The sequence below is a fragment of the Nothoprocta perdicaria genome, unplaced genomic scaffold (assembly GCF_003342845.1).
Source record: "Nothoprocta perdicaria isolate Ctin4 unplaced genomic scaffold, notPer1 scaffold_375, whole genome shotgun sequence".
NCBI classification, from domain to species: Eukaryota; Metazoa; Chordata; class Aves; order Tinamiformes; family Tinamidae; genus Nothoprocta; species Nothoprocta perdicaria.
In genome coordinates this window covers 168,801-188,713 of record NW_020455616.1, presented here as the reverse complement: position 1 = coordinate 188,713, position 19,913 = coordinate 168,801, and the positions used below count along the sequence as shown (strand labels likewise).

At 49.2% G+C, this 19,913-nt stretch overlaps 1 protein-coding gene across 1 annotated transcript in view; it reads left to right on the top strand.

Moving 5' to 3' along the window:
• The first annotated feature begins 4,427 nt into the window (after positions 1-4,427).
• LUZP1 (leucine zipper protein 1) overlaps positions 4,428-19,913 on the top strand; it is a 28,465-nt gene continuing 12,979 nt past the window's right edge. Inside the window, exon 1 of the mRNA XM_026044652.1 lies at positions 4,428-4,646. The gene's annotated coding sequence lies outside the window, so the exon portion shown is untranslated. The remainder of the gene's footprint in view (positions 4,647-19,913) is intronic.

Below are 19,913 nucleotides of genomic sequence, written 5' to 3'. Positions count from 1 at the left end.
GCGGCCCGGCCGCCCCCGCCGCCGTGGGAAACGCGCCGCGCAGCGCGGCCCCTTGGAGCCTCCCGGGCGCTGCCGCGAGGGGCCCGCGCCAGCACCCGCAGCTGCTTCCCAAATGAGATTTTTGGGTTTTTTCCCTCCGCTCCGAATGCCGGTTAAGGAGGAAATGCCCCATGACACCCACGGCAGCCCGGGCGCTGCGTTCGTGGGTCCTCCTGGCSCTGCTCTCCTTACAGCTGGGGCTTAGTTGACTCTTCTGGGACTCCCAGGCACTTAAGGCATGGGATCCCTGTGAAAAGGCATCAGCGTTTTCTTTAATTGCTCAGCTACATACTCCCTTTCCCGGTCGTTGTTTATTTATCTAAATTCTCTCTCTTTTTTTTTTTTTTTTTTCTTTTCCCAGCCCACCCACCTTTATTGTATAATTAAGCGTGTTCTCCCTTTTGTGCAGGAGCTTTTCTGATGCCCTGCCTTTGTTAATCGCTGCAGTCCTCTTTGCTCCCTTGTCCTGACGGAACGATTAGATTTAAAAAAAAAAAACCAAAACTCTGTAAAAACTCCTTTCTTGGCACTAAACTTACAAAAATACTGCCTTTGGCTTTGCCAGCGGTCCCATGTCTGGTATTTGAGGCAAATTCTTCTTGAAGCCTCTCCAGGGGAATAGAAGATCTTTGGTGGTTGTCCATGGTGACCACACTTGCATTACAAACTCTTTTTCTTCTCTCTCTTTTTTTTTTTTTTTTTTTTTTCCCCTTTCCTCTAATGCTGCATCTGAAGCCCTTAAACCAATTAAGTCAAGTTAAAGTGACCGATCAGCACATTACAGTTAGGCCTGGCAGGATTAGATTTTAATTAGTGGGTAAATGCTGTTAAAATTACCCACCGGAATCACTGGGAATAGTGGTAGCAACTGCAAAGGGTGCTGATCTTCTTCCTTAGGAAGTTTTGAGCAGAGCGGCTGTCTAGACAGTGCAGCACCTCTCTTCGCTACGGCACGTAGAGTGAAGATAGTCAAAGGGGGAAGGATTTTTATGATGCTAGAGTTGTCTCAGCTGTCCAGAGTTCACCAAGGATGCAGTTACTCACCGTATGCCTGCAAGCTTTTCCCTGTGTTTCCTTGTGGGGCTGATAGGGAAGGACAGGAGAGCRTTCCTCGCTCCTTCCGCTCTGATGTGGGTGCAAACCCAACAGCGGGGACACAGTTTGGTGAGTTAAGGGCTGCGGGCAGCGCTGCCCCTCGCGGGAGGATAATTCCCCCATTGTGGTGGCTCCGCGGCCCCGGGGACGGCCGCCTTGGTGCTCCGGCCCTTCCTCGCTGGTCTGATTCAGCTTGTTCACGAAGCAGAAAACGAGCTGCCTTCTCCCCGGGAGCTCGGCCTGTGCCAAGCGAGAGCTAAGGGAGGCTCCAAACGGCAGCAGGAGGCCGGGATGCTCCCGGTCATGGGGAGTGTTGCCTGTGYCCCCTGCTTGGTGGCGCCCTGGATGGGGCAGCTACAGAGAGGGCAGGAGGGCTTTAAGAGGTGGTGGGTGCRTTTTTGAGATGCGTGGCTGTAAAATCCAAAGCAAATCAGGGTAAAAACAGATAGAGAAGATGCAAAAAACTAGGCAGGTTAGCTGACTCTGTAATGCCTGGGTTCTTGTCTGGCCCTTCGGCCTCAGCTCCCTCATAATCCTGTCAATAGCAACGTTTTCTCATCTTGGTTTGGGCAGTCTGACTGGCTTCTGCTTTATAGGAAGCCAAGAAAAATTTTGGCAAGGCAGGCTCCCTGTCAGCCCCGTTGCCTTTCTTTCCGCTCTGAAAATTCGGCCAAATAGAGAGCACGTTACTGAATGCACGTGTTTAATGCGGGTTAACAAGCGTAGGCAAAAATAGCTCTTGTTCAAAAAGAGTACTCTCAAGGCCATCTCTGACCAGAGAGGTAGCTTCTGAAAGCCTAACRTGCCTTTAGTCGTAACCCAGGCCAAGTTATTTTGTTGTTTGTGATGGGGTAGGGAGTACCCTTCGGAGCGTGACCGAGTCGTAACGTTGGGCACGGGCGCTCGGAGGCCGTGCTCGTCGCCTCTGAAACCTGCCCCTCACCTGGTTTCACTTGCATCTTCCAAATAGTGCGACGGGCGTAACCGAGCCGGGCGACCAAAAGGGGTGGGTTTGATGCAGGTAAGAAGCCGTGTGCTTTGTAAGATTCGCGTGATCATTGTAAGCAGTGGCGTATTTTTCACTAAATTGCGGCCTTACAAATTGTCTTCTTTCTTGGGTAATGTTTGGATGTGACATCCAAAGGCATCTTTGGAGGCTCTGATTCTCTGTTTGATGCCTTCTTTTCTGCTGGCTCACCAGGCATGGGGTTCGTTTCACCTTGCCAGGCTCTGCTCTTTGCCCAGGTTAGCAGATGAAGGCAGGTTCTCTGCGTGGTGATTCAGACATGCGCTGCAGACCCTGTTGACTATCGCATCTCTCTAGATTTGGGGGCTTAAAATTTAAATGGTGACGGGTTCAGCTAGGTGCAAAACCCACAAACCATTCACTGTTGGCTGGCGTTAGAACCGGGGCCATAAATCCTCCAAAGAGCTGTGCACGTGCCCTTCYGTAAGGGCCAAAGAGGTTTGTGTAGCTTCAGCTTATTGAGGTGAGCAAACAGAAATGACATGGTTGGATTTTTGCCGCCAAACCATGGCAGTATCTCTGYGTTTTTCCTCGTAGATTTTAGTCAGTGATGTTCCCCTGCAAGGCCGTAATCCGGGAAGATAAGCTCTTGTAAGACGCAGTTCAGGCCAGTGCTCTTTAGCCCTCATCGGGGTGGAGCAGGAGGCCTGGGTGCAGCACGGCGAGCCCGCGCAGGAGTGCGCGCCGCCAAGAAGCAGCTTCTCTTTCCTTTTGCCATGCTACCGTTGCCTACTTGCCGCGGTCGTACAGCAAATATTGCAGCTCCACGGCCTAAGGTTTGAGGTTCTCACAGAAACCCAATCCCACAAAGGGCAATTTGCTCTTATCGTAACGGGTTGAAAGGAGAGTGGGTGATTAGCAGATGGGAATCAGTGCCCGTTATCCCCCTCAGTCGCCTGCTGTGCCCGCTCTTGCTGCATGTGTGGCAGGAGCGGGGAGAGCTGGATGAGCAGGGACGGCAGAACCCGTTAGGCTCTGTGCAGGTAGCCCCAGGAAAGAAACGGCTCATTTATTCCCTAGGAACAAGGTTGCCAAAATACACAGCTATTAAGCCTAAGGAAACATCAGCTGATAAGTTYTTCTTTTCTGTATGACATCTTGGGCAGGTCAGGGGCTGATGAGGGCATGATGCAGATGAGGAAGGCTACCGGTGGCCTGAGGTCCCGTGTCTGAACCCCCATAGTGGCATTAGGTGGCACGGCCGGGTCGGCAAAGCTCCTGCTCGCCCAAAGTGATCCCCAGCTTTGGCAGGCAGCGGGGCAGGCTTCGCTTTTAGACACTTYAGAGAAAAATATCCTGGACCTGCTACCTCCGAATGAACTTGGCCCCATTTCTCAGACTTGTGCCAATTTCAGCAAACGTGGTTGTTTCATTTGCAAAGCAACTCCCAAGATTTGCCGTTGCGGGGGGTCCTCTTCTGCTGAGCTTGCTTGGGATGGGGTTGGCCAACCTCGAGCGGGCATCCAAGGGGTCTGGGGAGTGAAACCTTGCCGTGAGCTGGAGGCTTTCCCACTGCTACCCCTCGGAGTGCAGACGCTGCCTCGCCTTCCCTTCCGCTTGGCCCCTTTGGGGAGGCGTTTGGGGCGTTTGGCTCCTTTGGGGAGGCCTTTGGGGCACTTTGGCCCATTCCAGTTATGGAGGGGAAAGTTGCAGACGTTAACGATTGTGATCTGCGCTGCTCTTACTAGCCCCTGCATGTAAACGCTTAGGGTTCTGAATTTACTTAGCTAATTGTTTTTTAAGTCAGCGATTAAGTCATCGTTTGACCTCCCATACAGCCCAAGCCTTAGGATCAAACCTCAGTTAGTATCAAATTAGCCCATTAGTTTAGCCATTTTTGAGGTTTGAAACTTTAAATTACAAAGATTTTTATGGATTTTTGTTTTTTGTGAATGCAAACAAGATTATTTTGTAGCAAAAACACCAAAAACTTTCTTTCTTGGTTTGCTGTCCTTTGTTATCCCCTGCGTCGGCAGCAGCCTCTTTGCAAGGTAACCCTGTGCTGACTGCAGCTCGCAGCCCCGCACGCAGTGCTGCATGCAGCAGAGTGGGGGGATTTTGCTGCAGTGCTGCACGCTGGTTAGCACGTTGCAGCAGGGGCTGCCGGACTCAGATTCTCACATCCCTTCTCCCGATTGCTTTTATTTAAATTRCTCTTGTATGTGCTCCCTGGAATTTCAAGCGAATTGTGGCTTCCCCKTTGGGTTAGCTCGGAAATCACAGATGCCCTTCGCGAGGTGGGAAGGAGGCTGCAGAGGCACTGCTGATCATCTGATTTCACTGCAGCACTTCCAGCTGCCTGCTGTCTTGGAGGTGCCTCTGCCTCACGTGGGAGTGCAGTGGGTTACCTTAAAGGGAAAAATCTGATGAAACCACTTCAAGAACTTGTTGTTACATGTGATATCTTAATGGAATTTACCAGAATAGAGCGGAGATTCCTGACCTAGGATCTGGAGCAGACCTGAAAGAAACCCTTATTCTTCAGGTAGGGTGAATCGTTTGGAAATACGGCTATCTTTAATGGACAGCAATAATTTCTGTGTGATAATGAGCAATTGCCAGTACGGCATTATGATGAGAGATTAACAGCAGACAAAAAAATCATAGTGAAGCGTCTCACCCTGTTGTTTATATAACATCCTGTTTATCTACTATTTAGGATTGTCTTTTTCATGTTGTTAAATGTGATTGTTGCCTTAATGTTAAGGTGTGCACTCTAGCATGGAGTTGTTGGTGTTTGCGTGCAAGATTTGGCAGGAAAATGTCGCAAACTGCATATGCTTTTAAATGATCTGCACGACGCGTTCAAGCAGCTTTTGCAGTGGCAGAGCAGGGCAGTAAGAGGCTCCCTTTGAAGCGCGGAGACAAGCGGAGGCAGAGGTGCCGTGGGGGGAGCAGAGCAGAGGGGGGCGCGGGGCGGCTGCGAAGCCGCCYGGGTGAGGGCAAAGGCGGGAGAGGTGCTGGGGGCCGCAGCCCCGGGGCGGCCGCGTTGGTGCCTACTCTCTCCAGGGTATTGCTGGCAAACCTGAGCCACCCAACACCTGTATTAAATATGGATGCAGGACTGGCTTGYGTCTTCTGGCGCCGCCTCAGAGCAGCAAGAGCGATTCCTCCAGCACGTTTCCCCTGGCTGCCTTGTGACAGAAGCCTTCTTCTCTGAAACTGTTACCTGTAAGACAGCAGTGTTCAGTTTTGCCTTTGCTGCTTGCGTTTTGGGCTGGTTTGCGGTGCAGAGCTCCCGTCTACCTTGGGCATCTCCAGGGACTTCTGTGCTGCCCGAGCTCCCCCGGCTCCGAGCGCTCAGCACAGTCCCTGCCTTGCGGCCACGCTCCGTGTGCGGTTCGGATCAACGGCCAGTGAGAGAAAGAGGAGCTGCTGTCTGGCCAGGGCTTTCCCGCCTCAGAAATTCCTGTGGCCGCCCCGTGCCCTCTGCCTCAGGCCACRGCTGGGGCAGCCCTATCGGCAGCTGCCGTGGAGCGGATCGGGGACAGGGAGCGCCGGCCTCGGCCCCGAAAGGGCTCGGTGGGCAGCACGATGAGCAGGAGCTGCCAACGTGTGAGCGAGGGTGAGTAAGGGCTGTGTGAATAAGAATACAGCCAAGGTCAAGGAAGGTGGTTGGTGCTGCTGGTGGAAGGTGGACGGGCTGTTCTGTCCCAGGTACTCAGTGGAGGGGCCACCAGTTCTGTTGCAGACTGGAGCACGAGGCACAAGAGGCTGTGAGCGCCGGGCTTCCTGGAAAAGAAACGATGAGGGGGGGATATGATTTCAGTCTTCACTGTCTAAGCAGGTATTGCAGCACAGATGAAGGCTTCTCAGAGGTGCACAGTGAAAGGGCAAGAGGCAACGCAGGAAATTCCGACTRGATGTAAAGGAAACTAGATCTTTACTGTGAGACTGGCTAAACACAGGGCCCCAGAGCTTGTGGCATCTCCATCCTTGTTGGTTTTCAGAACCTGAGTGACCTGCTCTGGCTTTGGTACTTGTCTGCTTGGAGCAGGGGGCTTGTCTGGCTTCTCTGATACTTGGGTTGACTTCATCTGCTCACTGGTAACAAGATTTGGACAGAAAACCCGGGTTTTYCCACTTCTTCTCTTCCTGTAGAAAGCAACAGCTCAGTGAGGGAAGCATTGTGGTCCAGTCTTCATAGAGCCAAGTCAGTCCTTCCTTCCTGTGAAACATCCTTCCTTCCGTCAGTCTAGAGGCAGTCCAAGGGGAAAAGGACACRTAAATAACAGAACAGGGAGAGAGGTTAGCCAGCCTGGCCCTGAAAAAGTGGTAAAGGGCAACCCTCTGCTCTTGTTTACTGCTTGTGGTTGAGTTTTCACTCTCTTTCTTAAACACTCCTGGAAAAGCCTGTGTCCTTTCTTGATACTGATCTTAATTTAGAGAGAGATTTAGTTAGATTGATGCTTGCCATCAAACCTGCAAATGTGCTCTGAGTGTCCCTGCTGGAGCGGGAGGGATGGACTAGGTGATCTCTAGAGGTCCCTTCCAACCTCAGCTGTTCTGTGAGTCTGTGTGTGAAATTCCTCATCAGCATTGCGTGTAATGCTCACAGAAATGTGCATACTTCAAGAGCAGCCAAGGGATTTTTGTCCATTACCTGTTGTCCATCAGATGCCAGTGGACTATAAAGCCATATGGAGGCTGCRCTGTAGAATTCTTTCTTGTTAATTAGGTATTTCAGGATTTTCAAGATTGCTTTTTTTTTTWAWTTWAWTTTTTTTTTTAAACCAGAGTGAAACTGAGAATTTGGAACACTTTTTTTCCTGGGCAGTCAGTTGGTTGGGCATCTTCAACCCTTTCAGCTTTAGCCCTGTGGAAGAGAGACTCTCGGGAGGAACAGGGCAGGCTCTGAAGTCAGTGCTGTGGTCAGTCCTGTCTGTGGCAGAAGTGCTTTCCTTCTGCAACCCCTGATTCCAAACAGCTTCTTAGCTCCACAGTAAAGCAGGCAGCTGAACTCTTAAGACAGATCTTCCCGGGAAGCTGTGRCTGGTTTTGTGCCAGGTCGGTGCCCGTGAAGTAAAGGGAAGCACTTTTTCAAGACTAATGCGAAATAAATAGGTCCCTTTCTGGAAGGAGGGGTCAGATGCCACGTACTCTTGTATGTGAAGAATGTTCCCGGCATTAGCTGCTAACTCCCTAGTCTGGTTGCCAGACCTTGGACCTCCTGAGGCGAGGGTAGTCTCGAATGTGCCCGCTGGGCTTTCTCAGCGCGGTATGACGAGCTCTGGAGCCCGACGGCCGCGTCCGGCAGTGCCTGCCAGCGCGCAGGACCCTGTCACGTTCACTGGCAGCGTGCCCAGCTTTTGGTGCAGTGCTACATGTGCTGTGTACAAAACGCTCACCGGGCTGTTGAGGAGCTCAGCCTGGAGGTGAGGGCGTTTGGATGGGATGGGAAATTCACGAGTGATCCCAACAGCTTCTCTTGGATTCATCATTGGCCRTGGCAAGCGACAGGAGGGCGCATGGGCCGTCTGCCCTGTAGCAGCTTCGACAGCCGTCCCAAATTTCCATTTCTGGATATTCACTGCAATAGGTGCCTCTTCCAAGGAGTGACAGAGACCACCAGGTGACTACATTATCTTTTAACACTTTAGGGAGTATATTGGGTGTCAGCCTCCCAGCAGACTGTTGTTTCGTATGGCCACAGGAAAAATACTGACAGCCTCTTTACTGATTCTGCATCTCTCCAGAGTTTTCTTTTAGGATCTTTGTGGTGTGGGGCAGACAGCATCTTACTCTTGGTCTTTGAATCTAGTGTTACGATTATAGCTAAAAGCATCATATAGTCTTTCCAGTGACAAAAGCAGGGAATCTAAAGCACAGTCCTACATTCAGGATGAATTTCAGAGGGAAATTAAGGTAAATGTGTGCAAGTGACAAGAGCTACAAGAGCACTATTGTAAAGGTGATGTGTCCTTTAAAGGATCCAGAGTGTCATCTGTTTCTAGCAGTCATTTACTTTTCTTTTTATGTTACCAGAGCRTATTCAGCAATAAGCTAAACACAAAAGGCTTGTGTTAAAATCTTCCAATATATCTAACCATCTTCACTGTATGTATCACGTTTAAGGAGTGACATAAGCTCCTGAATACTGCCTTTCATTTGACTTCACCTTGTCCAACAACAACAACAGCCATTCCAAAGCGGCAGGGTAGGAGCTCAGGGGGAAGGGGAACCCCTCTGTTGTCACAAGGGGGTCCAAGGTCGCAGTGTTAGTGACTCCGCGGCGAGCAGAGTTCCCGAGAGCTCGTGTTGGCTGCCGGGGCAGGAGTCCCGGGTTGTTCCCGGTGTCTTAGCGAGCCGGCCCTCCCTCGCTCGCACTCCCAGTTGTGAAACTGCCCGTGTGAAGTGCTGCCGCCTCTGGTGAGGCGAGGCGGGGATGGCAGGGCCGCCTCCCGTGAGGCGAGGCAGGGACTGCAGGGATCGCAGGGCGTTGCTCTAGCTCTGCGTCAGGCCTGTGCGGGCGGCTCTGCCCTTCCTGCTCCGCTCGGCGGCAGCGCTTCCCGGCGCTGTCGTGCCGGGTCTTGCCCGCCCGCTGCCGCTCCGGATGGCGATGCGGCCTCCCTGGCAGGGCGGTGCAGGGCTGGGCAGCGGGAGGTGCCTCTGACAGGCGCTCGGCGCTGTGGACGCCGCCTTGGCACAGCCAGCAGCGTGAGGGGCGGTCGCGCTGGCTCTGCCGCGTAGCTGTCAGCGCGGAGCAGCCCGCAGTGCGGTACCCTGGCCTGCCCTCGGCCTGGCTGCTTCCTCCTGCTGTCTCAGCACAGCTGGGTGACGCTCTGGGGTTCCTCAGTCGGCTGCGCTAAGGGCTGCCCTTGCCCACAGTGCTCGCCCAGAAGCCCTGAGCAAGCGAAGCTTTCTGTTGTGCTGGGCTCATGCGCAGCTGGCAGCTTATGCAGCCCCTGCGGCTTTCAGCGCCCGTGCACACGGCGCATCATGGCTCAAGATACAGCCCCTACCTTGGGAGTTCTCCATTTTGGCCAAGTCTAAGCCTGGCTCTGCTCTGAGGGCGTCACTGGCAACATCTGATTCATCTCTCCTGGCTTCTTCGGGGCCCCTTCCACCCGTTTGAGTCGCTGCTGGCCGGGGCCTCAGTTCAGCCTCATGCGTTTCTGCTGCGAGCGCGGGGTGGGATGAACGGCTGGACGCTCTTGCAGAGTATCGGCGGGCAGTGCTGTGCACAGATGTCCCTGTGTGGCGTCCCCAAACCGCCAGCAGCTCTACGTCCCGCAGCTGAACTGAGCAGGGTAAGCGCCAACTGTCTAGCCGGGGCAGCCGTGTTTCAGACGGCAGCCGTGCCGAGGGAAGCCTATTGCAGACAGGCCTGTGGAAGCAGCGCCTACGCTGGTGGGGGTTCCCTCCGCCAAGAATAGCTTCCCAGGGACTCGGGGTTTATTTTTTTGCTGTTTTGGAACTTGGATGCTCATGTTTCTTTCAAGCAGTGGGGATGATCTGTTCAGTGAGTAGATAAAAATGGTGATTTTTAAGGATTTGCCTCCAAAGCAGCATTTAAAATTGGCTTTGTGCTTTTTCCCTTAAAAGAATTTGCTGAATTTTTGAGTTTAAATATTAGATTTGCCATCTTGCTTTCTTTAAAAATGATTCTGGTCTTTAGTTGTATGCAGTTCTGGGAACATTACCTGAGGACTTACTGAGTTACATAAAGATACACTGTTATCTCAGTGTCTCAGTGTATGTGCAAACGTGCAGGACTACTGCATTTTAACACAGCAATTAGTGGTAGCTGTCAGCTGAGTATGTGAACCACATCTTTACCAGTAAAGRTTAATGAAAAAAAAAAAGAAATTAAACATTCCTTTAATTGTAAAATAATTAATTTTTTTTCTTAGTTTCTGTTTGTTTTCTTGTTCTGTCACGACATTAGTCAGAGGTTCCATGTGGTGCCTTATATGTTTGCTCAGAGCTAATTTGTTAGTGCATGGCTGAAAGGAAGGATGTCTGTTGCCGACGGGGGTCGGCAAGCCTTGTTCGCTAGCTGGACTGACCTGGGGTTGTCCTCACCCCAGGGCCCCAGAGCACAGATACCAATATGGGGGATGCGGCAAAATGGCGATTATTGCRCAGTTCAGTCTGCCTATATRCTCCAGTTGAATGTGGAAATTCACCTACTGCCCAATCGGGAGACTAACTTCAATTTTTCACCTTGTATGGCATGGGGTTATCAGTAAACTGCATAAATTAATTATGCTCCTAACTCCCGTGACATCGCGAGATCTTCCGAGCGCCATGCTCTAAGCTCTATGCCCTGTACTATACTATATCATCTACTTTCACTAAGCTCTCTACCTTATTAAGCCCTAAAAACACAAAAACTCCTACAGATGTCCTTTTCCRGGAATCACAGAACGGTTGAGGTTGGAAGGGACCTTTAGAGATCATCATCACCTAGAGCAGAAGACCCAGCACTGCGTCCGTGCGGCTGTTGAGTGTCTCCAAGGATGAAGGTTCCACAGCCTCTCTGGGCAACTTATCCCGGTGCTTAAGCACCTTCACAGTGAGCAAGTTTTTCCATCTGGTCAGGTAGAACTGACTGTTTCAGTTTGTGCATCCTGCCCTATTGGGGGCCAGACTTTTCTTCAGTGGTATCCAGCGATAAGACGAGAAGCAACAGCCACAAACCAGTCTTGCCTTTTGCCCTGCTCCTTCCTGCCATGGTCCTGAACTCAACCACCTCATGGTCACTACAACCAAAGTTCTTCCCAATGGCCTTAGGCACCAGCCAGGGATGAGATGAACRGTTATCTGGCCTACTGTTGTGGGTTTTTTTAAAAAAAAATATATATATATATATATATTTTAATCTTTAGATAGTGTCTGGACTCTAATACTGCATGCCTGTTTTGAGCAGAGCCCAGCTGCTGAACCTGGCCCCAGTGCTGTGATWGCACCTCCAGTCCAGCTTGCAGATCCTTTGTCCAGCTGTCTTCTGCATCCGATGGAACTGCGTCTCTCGCAGTGGCAATGAGCTTTCTGCAGAGGACAACCGTGAATACAGGACTGYGTCTTGGGCCCCGTAGTGTTGAGAAAAGCAAAAAAATTACCTTGCCTGCCCACATACCCTTTCAATCTTACCGCATCGCAGAACATGGCTTGCCTTGTTCACAAAGGGCTGACCTTGCAGCTTGATCGCAGTCTGCTCTTACCTCTCCCTTCTCTGTTGGGGAGCTTCATTTTCCTGTGGTGCAGGACTTGGCCCGTGATGAATTCCCGTTTGGATTTTTAACCCCTTCCCCTTTGTGTTAAGATTCTCCGGTGTCCTGTGCTTGCCACCCCTCTCAGCTTGGTGCAGTCTGTACGTTGCCTCAGTCTCCACTCTGTTCCATCATTCACGTYGCTAATGAAACGGCTGAACAGACCTGGTTGATGGTGAGATTGTGCTAGGAGAGCATTAGGGAGGAAAGATTACTCTTCTGATGCTTCATATATTCTTCCCCTATTTCRAAGTAAACCAAATACAGCATGATTTTAAGAGATGAAATCCTGCATAAACAGAGGATAGTCCCTTCTATGGGAATTTAGGCCAGTTAGAAGGATTACATGTTGCGTTTGTAGATAAGCAGAATCTTGTTCATCCAGACTGGCACAAAACTATCCTCTTAAAAAAAAAAAAATCAAAGATGCCAATTAGCTTGTTAAATAATCTGTTGACAGCTGTGCGCTCAGCAAGGACACGAGACCAGAACACTCCCTCTGCGAAGGAATGTGCTCCTCCCTCCTCAGGGGCCTCCACCTGAGGGAATATTAAGGAAGCCAGTTGGGTTTATTACAGTGTTGGATGTGGTTTCTGTGGATCTGCTGACCCTCAGCAGAGGTCTCATGGGTTGCTTTACTAGCGTGTCCCAAGCCCAGGTGAACTTCCACCATCCACAGCAAACGGGCAGAGATCAGCAAGGCAGCTGCAGGTCACAGGCAGCACCTCCTGCCCCTGCTTGCTGCCACCTTGCAGAGGCAGGGACCCTTATCCGGGCCCTCTAGACTATTCCTGACTTGACAGATGTCACTCATACTTCCCTTCTGAGTCCTCTCCTTTTCTAGGCTAAAATACAATCTGGTCTGTCAGTGTTTTCCGTTGCAGGAATGCAGGTTTCCTTTGCATTTGATCCTCCTTCATGCATATCTTTTCTAGCTACATAGGCTGAGATGGGATCAGAACTATAAACAAAATGTGAGATACTGGTGCACCATGGATTTATATAGTGACGTATTTATATTTTCTTTTTGGTGCTACTCTTCTTTCCTAGTAACTTAGAGTAATGGATTTGAATTCTGATTGCTGTGCTCCACCAGGCTGGTATTTACATGGCTCTGCTTACAGTAGACCCAAGACCTCCTCCCCGCTGTGTCTGAGCTTGATTATTCTGCACGTAGAGCTGGGATKTTTTGCTCCATGTGCATTATTCTGTGCTACTCTGTGCTGATTTCACCCATCATTTCTTTGCGTAGACTTGGAGGTTCCATCTGTAGCTCTCCGCTACATCTTTTGATGTCCCCGAGTATCAGAGTATATTCAAGTGATTTTGGGAATGTGCCACATCTTTAGTAATGTGCCAATGCAAAGTCTCCGTGCTTGTGGGAACCTCATATTTTACAGAGCATGGACCTCGAACAAATAAACCTTGTGAGAAATGAGCGGTGAAAGAAAGGGAGCTTAGGGAGCTCTTCGTTCCAGTTGACAAATGCTGTCAAATGGTAACTCCATGGATAGACTTCCTCAGAAAAATGGAAGTGCTAGTTTCCTTCTCTGACATCGGGAGGTCACAGGATTGATTGACTGACTTTGCTTGATTTCAGTGGGACATCCAAAATAAGGTTGCTGCAGGGCAAGCAGCGTCCCACAGGGGCAGCAGGGTGCAGTGTGGGGTGCCCCATGGTGGCATGGGGTCCGTGTGCCGCTCCTGGGCACATGGTGGCAGCCAGCGCCTCGGGACRGAGTTGCTGCTACTTCTCCCCAAATGCCTTTTGAACTGGCGGCTGTGCCAGTCCTGGGGAAGATTCTTGTTAGGGAGGTTCATTAAAGAGCTAGGAGCTAAAATGTTCTCTTTTTACCACTTAAACTTGTGTTTGATGGAGCCCTTCTAGAAGGAAGGCCGTAGAGGTAACCGGTTCCCTTGTGGCTCCATGAGCTCCCTTCTGGGATGGCCTCAGGAGCGCTCCCTGGTTTCTGCAGGGTGGATCTGGGTTTCTGGCTCCRGAAATGGCTAAAACCAGATTCCTAGGAAGGGCTGCAAGAGCAGGGCAGGTGTCTAATGATGCAGCCCCCAGTAGCCACCCAGTTTCTGGCAGTTCTTGGTTTGGAGGTTGCTGAGTTCCGTGTGGGTCCTTGTGTGGGTGACCCTTGGTGGGTGGGTCTTACATGAATTTGCTTTTTGAACCCGTGTGACCTGGGAGCTTCCACAGTACCCTATGGCAGGGAATGCCCCGCTTGATAATGTGCAGTGAAGAGAAGCAGAGTGCAGAATGAAGCGAGCCTCTCTAGAGACAAAYGTGAGGTAGCCATTAGGGGGAAAAATCAAAGGGTTGGAAGGGTTGGAAGCACCAGTAAGAACTGACACCAATATTATTGTCCCATTCTATAGCACCAATGTGACAGAAGAGGGTGGAGGAAATAGAGGTGTACTTGAAGAGCGAGATCTGTAGTGACCAGACGAGGGGTTAGGAGAGARAGCGTTGGAGGCCTCTGTGGTAGGGTGCTGGTGTGGGGAGAGGGCCACACCTGGGAAGAGGCCGATGCAGCGGCACGGCCTTTGTGCTGCCAGGGCTTCCGGAGCCCCAGGACTTTCTGGTCTTGCATTCAACAATCTCTTGTGGTTTTTTCTTCCATGAATTCTTCTCCTCCCTTTCTGAATCTCTAGGTATTTTTAGCCTCCATAATTGTCCTTTACGCAGTGAGTTTCCTGGTTTTGCTGCTTGCTCAGAGCCTCCCCCAGTCATTCCAGCTGGTACCYGTCAGCCCTCATGTTATGGACTCTGGTGACAACCAGGGAGAAGGTAGAAAGCAACAGATGGGTTGGCCTTATGGCGGGAAAATATAGTTTGTATCTGAGGATTTTTGATCCTTTGGCTTTTTGTGGTAGTCTGTAGATGAGCTCACGCCAGGTAGCACCTAGATGCTAGCAGGTGTTACAGGAATGAGAACAAGAAATCAAATGAAATCAAGTGAAAGCAAACGTATAAAAGCATATATGACATATACAGTATATATGAAAGCATTTATCAACGTGTGGAAATACCTCGAGGGAGGGAATGGGGAGAATGGGACCGGCCTCTTTTCAGTGGTGGCCACAGATAGAACTAGAGGAAATGGCCCCAAACTGAAACACCAAAAGTTCTGCAGGAACTTAAGGGAAAACGTCTTGACAATGAGGATGACGGGGCACTGGAAGAGGTTACCAAAGAGAGGTTGTGGAGGCTCCTTCTCTGGAGATCTTCAAAACTCGCCTGGATGTGACTGGGTGCCCTGTGCTCTGGATGTCCCTGCGGAGCAGGGGTTGGACTGGGTGATCCGTAGAGGTCCCTGCCAACCTTAACGATTCTGTGAWTCTATGATCAAATTGTTAAATCCAAACATAAAGCAAATGTAGAGCTTTCCATAGCAGTAACGTGTTCACTGCTGTGTGTGCAAGGCGTTTTTGGATGCCTAGCAGATGGGACCAGCATACTGAAAGGCTTTGAAGGGAATTGATCTATTTTTGAGCAAGAATGTTATACTCTATCATATGGATAGTTTTCTCCTTGCTGCGGTGTTGAGGATGCAGGGACCCTGCTACCTGTAGAGTCTTTTTGGTGCCTGTGCATCAGTACATTCATTATTTACTGTCCAKCACCTAATGGTCAAATGATCAGCAATCATTTACCTAATAATAATAATTTATGTTTGATTAGTATATACTATAATCTTACAGTTAATAGGAGTATCTTCCTGCAGCTCTGTAGCTGGAGACACCCGCTCTGCTTGCTGGCTTCGTTGCAGTCTCTGTCACTGCTGTGGCCACCATGGTTATTTTTGGCTCCTGCTTCATTATTTCACGTCTCCGGTCTAGCGCTSTATTAGTCCATATTCAAACCATTTCCAGATTGTTTCGCTTGTCCTGACTTGGAGAATTTCCTCTCCCACCAGATGCCGACATTTTTGAGACAGTTGGTTCCTAAAAGTACAGACATCCCTAAAAGCCGCTTGGTGTTTTTCTGCTCTGTTTAGTGGGGCCAGGGTGGCCCTTTCCCTTCCCTGTGTAAGTAAATAAATCATCTCTCTCCCTCCTCAGCTGTACTGGGAGGCTTGTTGGGTGCCTGCGTGCTGAACCGACAACACATCCCACGCTTGGACTCTGACAGACTTGTATTTAGTCTGAATACTTTCTATACCATTTGGATGAAGTAGTTTTTCTCCGGTCCCTGCAACTGTGTAACATTGTGTGGGATCAAGGACAGGGTGCTCTGAGGAGGAGGAGTCCATCAAAGGCGGAAGGAAGGAAGGTTTCTCTCAAGTCGCTTTTCTCTGCAATGAGCTCAAGTCTCTGGCTGCAGTAGCCCCGTGTGCTGCAATAGTGACACCTGTGTTGGCTCTAGCGGGRGCACCCGAGTCGCTGCTGGGGTGCTCTCACTGCCTCCAGTTCTGCTGCTCTTTGTCTCCAGGATCATCTCGGGCCTCAATTGACTGCCGAGGCTCTAATGCAACTTGAATGATCAGGCTGGAGTCCTGTATTGCCGGAGGCTCCCATTGCCCAGGTGTGCTCAAACACTCCCAGCCTTGTACTCCGTGCAAGAATATGGTTCCCACGGGTATTCGGAGCAATAGCGAAGCAGAAAATAGAGCAGGGAGGGTCTAAGCTCAGCCCAGCAGCATCTGGGGAGGAGGAAGGAATTCCAGGTGTATCTSCTATCTGCAAGGGTATGGACGTGCTCAAAACCCCAAATGCTCTGTTCTTCCCCTTGCCACTGCACCTCTTGCCAGCTGCAGAGTGCAGAGCTTGTAGTCAGTTTGGGTCTGACACGCAGAGGACCCCGTGAACTACAGAAGCACCACTTGTGGTGGTTGTCCGTGGTTATGCACCTTCTGGAAATTGTTGACTYTCTGTAGCCTGTAATGGGTGCTGCACTCCAGAGACTACTGCAACCCCCTAGCTTCAAGAGCAAAAGGAAAAATGAAATGAAATGTGCTGTAGTTCGAGGGTTTAATAATTCCCATTCATTCTGAGCTCTTGGTAAGCCTGCAGCTTGACATTTGGATGTGCCCTTACACTTCTCGTGATGGGGACCATAGAAGACAGGCAGGGCCAATGCTGAAGGCTGGGACTTCCGCAGCCACGGAGAGGGATGCTGCATTATCCATTTAAAGACAGAAGGAAGAAGATAAATGATTAAGTGCAAAATGTGTTTGTGAGAGATAAAGTCCTGTAGCATTAGACAGAAGTGCATGGGAGCTGGCAGTGTCTTAATCTTGGTGTGACAGAGCTCTGTGGAGGGGGACTCTACACTTAATCATATATGAGCACGTGGGTCATATAGTCAAGAGTTATAGGTGCTCAAGGTACCCTGGTAGCAACAAACAAATCAAAGCAAAGTAAGTGAAATGTAGGACTTTGAGATCATCCAGWCGGTGCTGTTCAAGCAGGGTCACCCAGAGAAGGCTGCCCAGGACCCTGTCCAGGTAGCTGTAGAGTAGCTCCAGGCGTGGAACATCATGACCATTCTGGGCAGCTTGTCCTCACGCTCAGTGGTCCTTGCAGCAAACAACTTCATGCTTCTGTTCAGATGGAACTTGCTGTGTTCAKTCCTGTTACCTCTTTTCGCTGGGCTATCATCTATCATCTGCCTTCTTTATACCCTCCCTTCAGGTATTTACACGTGTTGATAAGATCCCCTGTGAGTCTTCTCCCTGCTAAACACTTGCAGCTCTTGCAGCCTTTTCTCCTGTGAGAGCTGCTCCAGGCCCTTAACCACCTTAGCCTGTTGCTGGACTCTGTCCAGTAGCCCGTGTTCTTCTTGTACTGGAGAACCCAGAAGTGGACACAAAACTCCAGGTGTGGCCTCACCAGGCTGAGGGGCACGTGGACATCACCTACCCTGCTGGTGACACTCGTTCCCGCTGGCCGGGACACCATTGTCACAAGGCCACCCTGGTGGGCTATTGTCACCTTGTTGTCYACCAGGACCCCCAGGTCCTTCTGTGCAGAGATGCTACACAAAAGAGGAGAAAGCAGGAAGAAAATGAGAATTATAASTAGAAACTAAGTTAGGAAATGCAGGCACTTCCTAAAAACAGAAAACCCAATGAGAAATCTGTGGGGGAAAAAGGCAGAATCAGAATGAGTTATGTAGRAAATTATACACCAGGATTTACTCTGATGTTCACTTGTAAGTTACTTTTTAAGTAGGTAAAATTCTCTGTCAGCTTTCTGTAGTGAAGTTACGGTTTGGCTAAATGTGCTATAATAACCCCCCCCCCCCCTTTTTTTTTTTTTTGGTTATTTCAGAGTTTGGGTCTGCTATAGCAGCCCAGGTCTCACGGTGCATTTTCTTCACGTGCTTCCCGTTGGTGCTGCGGGAAGTCTGGGTTTTTTTTTTTTTTTTTTTTTTTTTTTTTTTTTTTTTTAAGATCAGCCAAAAATCTTCTCTCCAGATAGGTATTTCCTCACCACAGTCTCATTTTCTAATGATATCTGCTTTGAATAATTCAACGAGTTTAAGATGCCCAAGACTTTCTACAGGCTTCTCAGAAGGGCATGTTCTCAGGAATACAAAGCTCAGGGGATGTTGCTGTGGCTCTTAGGTAAATGCAGGATTGTCTGTCTCGTTCCGCTGAGAATACTGGACAGTTCAATGATTTCTTCTGATTTTAAAGGCAAAATTATTACTCTTGCGATGGATTTCTTGGACTTTCCCAAAAGGTTCCCCAACTTTTCCCAAACTTTCACCATCTTAATTTTATGCATAAGGACATGTCTGTCCAAGGACAGATTACTGCCATCCAGGTACCTATGTCTGAGCCAGTGTTTATACTCCCTTTAATGTCAGTGGACAGAATCAGGGTGTGAATCAGAATTTTGGTATCAGTGACAGGCTGAAAATAGTGGCCATGGGCAGTCATGGAGTGATTCAGTTTGGAAGAACCCCTTCAGGTCTGTGATCCAAGTCCTCACTCAAAGCAGCACCAACTTAAAACATTCGCTGTGTCTAAAGATAGCATTTTATATTGGCTGATTCCTCTCCATCTGAGAAATGTAAACTTTATTTATAATACTGGTACGCTCAGTTTCAATTAGATTTGATTTCTGAGYGCTGGAATTATTTCTGGGTGTGCCAAGAAGTTAAAGGGCCTTCTGCTAGAAGATGTCTCGTGGAGTCTTTCTTCTCCATTTATGTTAGTAAAGGACGTTCCTGTTAATGTCTCCCTGTTCTCCATATTAAGATAAATATATTGAGCAATAAATCATCTTGCCATTAATCATTCCAGCTGAGGAGGAAGTGCGGAGGTTTCAGGGCCTTTTTCTGCTGGAGCTCTGGCTGTCTCCAAGGATGTAGATACCACCGGCTCTCTGGGCCCTTGTGTCACTGTTTGAGCAGATGCTCTGGGTGTCCCTGCTGGAGACTGGATGATCCCTAGAGGTCCCTTCCAACCTCAGCCCTTCTGTGATTCTTCACATCTTCCGGATTGCTGAAAGACTTTCACGGTTGTTTTATGGCTGTATCCTTTTAAGACGTTCAAACGAAGCAACTTTAACGTGAGAAAAAAAAAAAGTTAAGTTTTTAGACTGTAAATGTGAAAATCTTCATATTCAGTAAGGAGCTGCTTACTCCAAAATGAGTGTTCATTCGCAAACTTCAAATGAAACAAGGTGAATTACATCTGAGTTATTTTTAATTTGTATTCAGGGTATTCAAGCATTAAGAGCCACATCCTTGGGGTGTCTCCACATCCTTTGCATACTGCCCATATTTGGGTTGTCATCCCACCAAATCAGGCAAAAAAGCAGATTTAGGAAAATATTTAAACAGCAAATGAGATTTTCGTGTTATGATTTTGACTGTTAAGTTCATTTGGAAATTATTTTAAAAACTCTTACTGATATTGGAGTTGTGAGGATAAGAGAGATGCAAAGCTGGCATGCAGGCTTCATTATTGGAGACTGCTAAGAGWAGACTGGAGAAAGCACAAGAAGATCTCTCATAAAGATGTGTGGGGTGGGGGSGACTGAGACAGGTTTTCCTCATCTAAAGTTCTGCAAATTTATGACTTTAAAGTATGCTAATCTCATTCAAGAGGTATATCCTAAGTTTGGCTCCTTAAACTCCTCAATTGTGCACTGAATGCCTACATGAATCAAGAGTCCCCTTAAATCCAGAAATGAATCTTTACTTACAATTCCTTTCCCATCACTTTAGCTATCTAAGCCTGGGCAATTTGTTTCCTTTCCATGGAGACATGGAGACATGGAGAAGAGGAGGGCATGTTCTCTGAAATAATTTCGATCCTGCTTTGATGATGGAATGAGTCTCCTTGGAATGTACCATTGTCTGCAGAATATGACCAAATCAGGCTTCAATATATAAACCTCACAATGGTGTGAGTTAGAGCCAAGGAATTCCAACCTTTTCTCTTTGAAGGACAGAGTTGATTGATTGTCTTGGGGTTTATCTGTCTGGAAGAATAGCTGCTCACTGTGTTCCTACATTAAATGGCTTGTGATGCATTAGCAAAAGATGACAAGGGGCCACTGGCTCTCAAGCA